The sequence below is a fragment of the Monopterus albus genome, unplaced genomic scaffold, assembly GCF_001952655.1.
Source record: "Monopterus albus unplaced genomic scaffold, M_albus_1.0 scaffold605.1, whole genome shotgun sequence".
Lineage (NCBI taxonomy): Eukaryota > Metazoa > Chordata > Actinopteri > Synbranchiformes > Synbranchidae > Monopterus > Monopterus albus.
This window is the reverse complement of record NW_018128485.1, coordinates 37,153-44,137: the sequence shown is the minus strand read 5'-3', so window position 1 is coordinate 44,137 and position 6,985 is coordinate 37,153.

Here is a 6,985-nt window from a genome sequence, read left to right as displayed (position 1 = left end):
TGTCGCTGGGGTCATTGCTGCTGCCGCTGATGACTAAACACGTGAGAAGACATGGATGTTCTGGCAGCACTGTAAACGGATGCACCTATTGCTTTTCTGACAGAGTACCTGTTTGAGCTGCGTTTTGCTTTCCTCAGCGGAGGCTTTACCTGCAAGCTGTTTCCAGTGGAACTCTACCACCAGTTCAACCAGGACTGAAGTCTTAAAGATCAGAACTTTAAATATATATGCAGATGAAGGGCCAGTGAGACACCCCATGAATTCAGGCCCCATATTTATATTATCTTGACAGAAGTAGCTGGCAAAGATATTTGGACTAGGTTGAGTCATAATTTCCTCATCCCTTTTTAAAATTCAGAGCTGTGTGAAATAAGAAGAGTTATTGTTTGTCTATATGACAGCATTATGGCGTTTTGAACTGGTCTCTGTACGTCCGCAGCTCAGGCTCCCTTTTCATATTATTTTGAAAAACAAAATATTATTTTCATATTATTTTTTGAAAAACAAAAATTCTATAGCCGCGGATTTTGTTCAGGCAACACCTAAAAACAAATCCTTGACACTTGTAAAAGACTCAGAATTGAGGATAAAATCCTTTTATTTAGTATATTTTATTTTAGCTTTCCTTTAAAGGAATGTTGGGTGAATGTGTCTCTGACACAGTGGAAGGTCAGAGTACTTTCCCGAGGCAGACTTGGGCAACTTCTTCTTCTTATTATTTTTTGCCAAGATATGTTCTCTTTATGAAAGGCAAGGCAGATGTGCTGCCTACTGGCTTCTAGCAGACACCAAGGTAATAAGCAGGAGAAGCAAGTAAACACAGACAGTTTCTTCGAGGACCAGGGAGGCTAAAGAGCCTCTGATCCCAATGAGGCAGACAAGAGCAGAGCAACTTCCACACAGGGACACGGGGGGCACTTGGCTTGATAGGGGTATTTGAGCTAAACACAGTGTTACTTGACTCAATTAGAGGTACACTTTGGGGTCAGCTACTTGGGTGCGAATGAGGCCTATCCAAAAAGCCAGTCAGAGAACATCACAGACCAGATGATTAGAGGCACTTGAGGCAGACCACAGGGATGTGGAGGAGGTGCTGGCACTAACCAGAGTTTAAACAGAGGAGCATGCTCTTCTTTGAACTTGCAGCAAATCACCATTTCAACAGGTGACAGGACAGAAAACACTTAGTGATTTCCAGTTTGATGTACTTTACTGCTGTTCACGCTGGGGACTCAAGAGGATGCTATTCATTGTGCCTCCACTAACATACATAAATTAAAGTTTGCTCTTATTATGAGCACCTTTAATTAAGTGGAAGCCAGATGTTGAGCATGACAGTGAGACTGACTTGCCATTTTATTTCACTGTCTTGTTTTGCCCTTGTTGCCATTTTTCCTTTGCTACTTTTCACACATGCACTGTAATTAAGAGGCCAGCTAGTTATGTAGAGTTGGAAGACCTCTTCATTCTTAATCTCAATAAAATAGCCCTCAGTTGAGACACTGTTAGAGCTATCTGAATATGTTAATGTTATACCCACACAAGTAGAGGTCCTAATAGAGAGCAGCCACATGAATGTGCTGAAGAACGCTCATGCATGTCAGATTTGCCAATGCTTAATAAAAATGTTTGATTGCACATGTGCCTCAGTTGGTTGGCTTCCCTCATTTATACAGTGCCTTGCGAAAGTATTTGGCCCCCTTGAACTTTGCGACCTTTTGCCACATTTCAGGCTTCAAACATAAAGATATAAAACTGTAATTTTTTTGTGAAGAATCAACAACAAGTGGGACACAATCATGAAGTGGAATGAAATTTATTGGATATTTCAAACTTTTTTAACAAATAAAAAACTGAAAAATTGGGCGTGCAAAATTATTCAGCCCCCTTAAGTTAATACTTTGTAGCGCCACCTTTTGCTGCGATTACAGCTGTAAGTCGCTTGGGGTATGTCTATCAGTTTTGCACATCGAGAGACTGAAATTTTTGCCCATTCCTCCTTGCAAAACAGCTTGAGCTCAGTGAGGTTGGATGGAGAGCGTTTGTGAACAGCAGTTTTCAGTTCTTTCCACAGATTCTTGATTGGATTCAGGTCTGGACTTTGACTTGGCCATTCTAACACCTGGATATGTTTATTTGTGAACCATTCCATTGTAGATTTTGCTTTATGTTTTGGATCATTGTCTTGTTGGAAGACAAATCTCCGTCCCAGTCTCAGGTCTTTTGCAGACTCCATCAGGTTTCCTTCCAGAATGGTCCTGTATTTGGCTCCATCCATCTTCCCATCAATTTTAACCATCTTCCCTGTCCCTGCTGAAGAAAAGCAGGCCCAAACCATGATGCTGCCACCACCATGTTTGACAGTGGGGATGGTGTGTTCAGGGTGATGAGCTGTGTTGCTTTTACGCCAAACATAACGTTTTGCATTGTTGCCAAAAAGTTCGATTTTGGTTTCATCTGACCAGAGCACCTTCTTCCACATGTTTGGTGTGTCTCCCAGGTGGCTTGTGGCAAACTTTAAACGACACTTTTTATGGATATCTTTAAGAAATGGCTTTCTTCTTGCCACTCTTCCATAAAGGCCAGATTTGTGCAGTATACGACTGATTGTTGTCCTATGGACAGAGTCTCCCACCTCAGCTGTAGATCTCTGCAGTTCATCCAGAGTGATCATGGGCCTCTTGGCTGCATCTCTGATCAGTCTTCTCCTTGTATGAGCTGAAAGTTTAGAGGGACGGCCAGGTCTTGGTAGATTTGCAGTGGTCTGATACTCCTTCCATTTCAATATTATCGCTTGCACAGTGCTCCTTGGGATGTTTAGCTTGGGAAATCTTTTTGTATCCAAATCCGGCTTTAAACTTCTCCACAACAGTATCTTGGACCTGCCTGGTGTGTTCCTTGTTCTTCATGATGCTCTCTGCACTTTAAACGGACCTCTGAGACTATCACAGTGCAGGTGCATTTATATGGAGACTTGATTCCACACAGGTGGATTCTATTTATCATCATTAGTTATTTAGGTCAACATTGGATCATTCAGAGATCCTCACTGAACTTCTGGAGAGAGTTTGCTGCACTGAAAGTAAAGGGGCTGAATAATTTTGCATGCCCAATTTTTCAGTTTTTTATTTGTTAAAAAAGTTTGAAATATCCAATAAATTTCGTTCCACTTCATGATTGTGTCCCACTTGTTGTTGATTCTTCACAAAAAATTACAGTTTTATATCTTTATGTTTGAAGCCTGAAATGTGGCAAAAGGTCGCAAAGTTCAAGGGGGCCGAATACTTTCGCAAGGCACTGTAGCTGAATTTGAGGAGGAAACGACAATTTTGGCAATGGGAGACATCAAGGCTTTATTGGAAAAATTTTGGGTAAGCAAGAAATGGAAGAGGCCTTGAGAGCAGCTCATATATACTTGGTTGCAAATCCTTTGCAGTCAATTACAGCCTGAAGTCTGGAACGCGTAGACATCACCAGACGCTGGGTTTCATCCCTGGTGATGCTCTGCCAGGCCTCTACTGCAACTGTCTTCAGTTCCTGCTTGTTCTTGGGGCATTTTCCCTTCAGTTTTGTCTTCAGCAAGTGAAATGCATGCTCAGTCGGATTCAGGTCAGATGATTGACTTGGCCATTGCATAACATTCCACTTCTTTCCCTTAAAAAACTCTTTGGTTGCTTTTGCAGTATGCTTTGGATCATTGTCCATCTGCACTGTGAAGCGCCATCCAATGAGTTCTGAAGCATTTGGCTGAATATGAGCAGATAATATTGCCCGAAACACTTCAGAATTCGTCCTGCTGCCTTTGTCAGCAGTCACATCATCAATAAATACAAGAGAACCAGTTCCTTTGGCAGCCATACATGCCCACGCCATGACACTACCACCACCATGCTTCACTGATGACGTGGTATGGTTAGGATCATGAGCAGTTCCTTTCCTTCTCCATACTCTTCTTTTCCCATCAACACCTTTATTACTGCACTCTCTGCTGAGATCTTTACCTGGTGTATGGAACCCTGCCTCCGACATTGTGTGCTGTAGTGCACATTGCACTTGCTCCTGTCTCACTTTCAACTTCTATCAACACAGCCGCTGCTTCCCTCGCTGACAACATCCTGTCTGAGTCAGCTTCTCTGCAGCAACGGTCTCAACTCACCTCAGCTCATCACTTGACTCAGCAGTAGATCTCCAGCAGCCAATCTCTCTAGCACCATCATGTGTAGGCCAGTAGATCTGCACTCACATCAGCTCATCACTCGACTCAGCAGTTCATCTCCAGCAGCTTGTCTCTCCAGGACCATCACGTCTAGGCCAGCCAATCTACAGTCTTTCTCTACTCACCTCAGCTCTCACCTCAGCTCATCACTCGACTCGGCAACCCCTCTCCAACAACTCATCTCTCCGGCATCACTCCACCTGGTTCAGAGACTGTGCTCTAACCGAGGTCTTGTTTTCTTACTGATTTCTGTAGTTCGGGTTCTGCTCTCTTTCTCTTCCTCAACAACAAGTGGAGGTGAAATTGAAAACGGGTTGTAGACCTCCATGGAGACCAGAATATCCGCTGAAACCTGAGGCAGAGACAGGCATTGAGCAGACAATACGGGGCCTGCTGGAAGCAGGTATAGCTTAAAAAATCTTAAAGCCCATAATTGTTCAATGCATTTATGCCTTTTATTGACTATACAATATTGTAATAAAGGACAACTACTGGTTTGAAACAGGACACAATAGTTCAGCAAACATGGAAAAGCAGAAAAAAACTTACTAATAACAGAAAAGCTCTGCCAATGAAGTGCTTTTGGGATTTCGATATTTATAGCAGAACTCAACAGGATCATGGTAGGATTGTGAGCAATGTCAGCCTCCCTCTGGAAGTTGATATGCACTTGATAAAACTTGTATGATCAGCATCATGTGTTTGTTTGTTATCAGTAAATCACTAAGTAAGGACAAGCACATAACTTTCATGATTCAAGGATCCAGCTGATCAGATCATTTTAACAGTAAATGGATTTGCATGTGTGATGCATTGATAATCAAAATATTTAAGCCTCCCCACTGGATCAAATCTTATCCAGCTCTGCAGAATTATTTCCATTCTCCCATAGGACACAAAACCAGAAACAATGTTTTATAAGGCTGAGGAGAGGTCAGTGTGGCTGTGAAGTCCAGAGGACAAAGCAACACAAAATACAACATCTCTCAGTAGCATACTTGTTTAAAAAATATCAGTACACTTTTTTACTAGACCTAATTTCCAGGTCATTTAAATGGTCAGTTCAGCATTAACAAACTTAAAGGGACTTTCTTTAACAGAATAAAGGCCTCATTTCAGTCACTCCAAGAGTCCTGGCTGCTTTCAACTCAGATTTCTTAGCAGTTACACTGACTGAATGCTTAAGTGTGATAGCTGCAATGTGAGACCTCATGGCATGAGCCTGAGACACAGCCACCACAAACACTCTGATGTACAGAACTATGATCACTGTAATGGGAATGATAAAGGTTAAAATAAGATCTGTAACTCACTCTATTAAGTTCAAGACAATCTCACACAACACAACACAAGAATTATACCTGCCTGGTTGATTCAAGTTATCTTTAAGTTGCACAATAAGGTAGAAGAGAGAAAAGAACCAACACACTGAAACACAGATTCTGACTCTTTCAGGAGTGACTTTGGTAGAGTAATGCAGAGGGTCACAAATGGCCACGTAGCGGTCAACTGATATGAGCACCATGGCTGCTATTGAGGTAGTAATGTAATCAAAAACACAATAAAACAAACACATAATATCACCGAGGTACCAGCAGCCGTCTATGAGCATTTGAAATGTCAGGAGGAAGCTGACCAAGAAATCTGACACAGCCAGAGAGGGGATGAGGAGGTTGGTAGGGGTGTGGAGCTGCCTGGAGAGGATAGACAGTAACATATTTATCGTTATTTGTAGTATCATGTATCATCACTTGAGATTAAAACAAAAATGACAAATTCAAAAATATTTTCAGAAAAAACATGTTTTCACAGTCATTTTGTTACTGTATGTACAACTATAGTATCAAAATGATTAAATATGTAAGTACTTGAAGTGGGAGATGGAGATGATGACCAACATGTTGAGAACTGCAGTGAGCAGCGAGATGGACGACAGTACAATATAAATAAACACAGTGTCAGAGAGACGACACTTTGGCTTCATACAGGAGGTGTTGAGTTGTGGAAAGCAGAGTTCAACTTCCTGCATCATCAGAGAGAGGAGGAGAGGACAAACTGCTGAGCTCTGGCAGCTCTCTGACCTAATCTGGCTCTGATATAACTTTAATTGCTCTGTTTTCCCTCCTCTAAGATTCTCTCTCACTTAGAAACAAATGTCCCTCCTCCCTTGAGGTGTAAAGTGTCTTCGATCTCCTTGTTGATGTGAAATTTTATTATGGTGTATTTCTGGAAAAAAGTGCAAGTCATGTCATCTTCCAATACATGTATCCTTTTTATTGATAATGTAATATAATAACCTATCCTTGAACCGCCACCTTATTGTGGTGGAGGGGTTTGAGTACCCGAGTGATCCTAGGAGCTATGTTGTCGGGGTTATATGCCCCTGGTAGGGTCTGCCAAGGCAAACAGGTCCTGGGTGACGGGTCAGACTAAGAGTGGTTCAAAAGCCCTTTATGAATAGATTAAAATCAAGGACCGTGACGTCGCCCGGCATGGTGCAGCCGGGGCCCCACCCTGGAGCCAGGCCCGGGGTTGGGGCTCGAATGCGAACGCCTGGTGGCCGGGCCTCCCCTCATGGGGCCCGGCCGGGCTTAGCCCGAAAGAGCGACGTGGGGACGTCCTCCCGTGGGCCCACCACCTGCAGGAGGATCCGTAAGGGGCCGGTGCACAGTGGATTGGGCAGCAGTCGAAAATCTGTTTTCCCATTGAGATGTGTTTTTCTTAACCTGAATCCTAACACTATCCTAACCCCAACCACTGAGGAGGTTG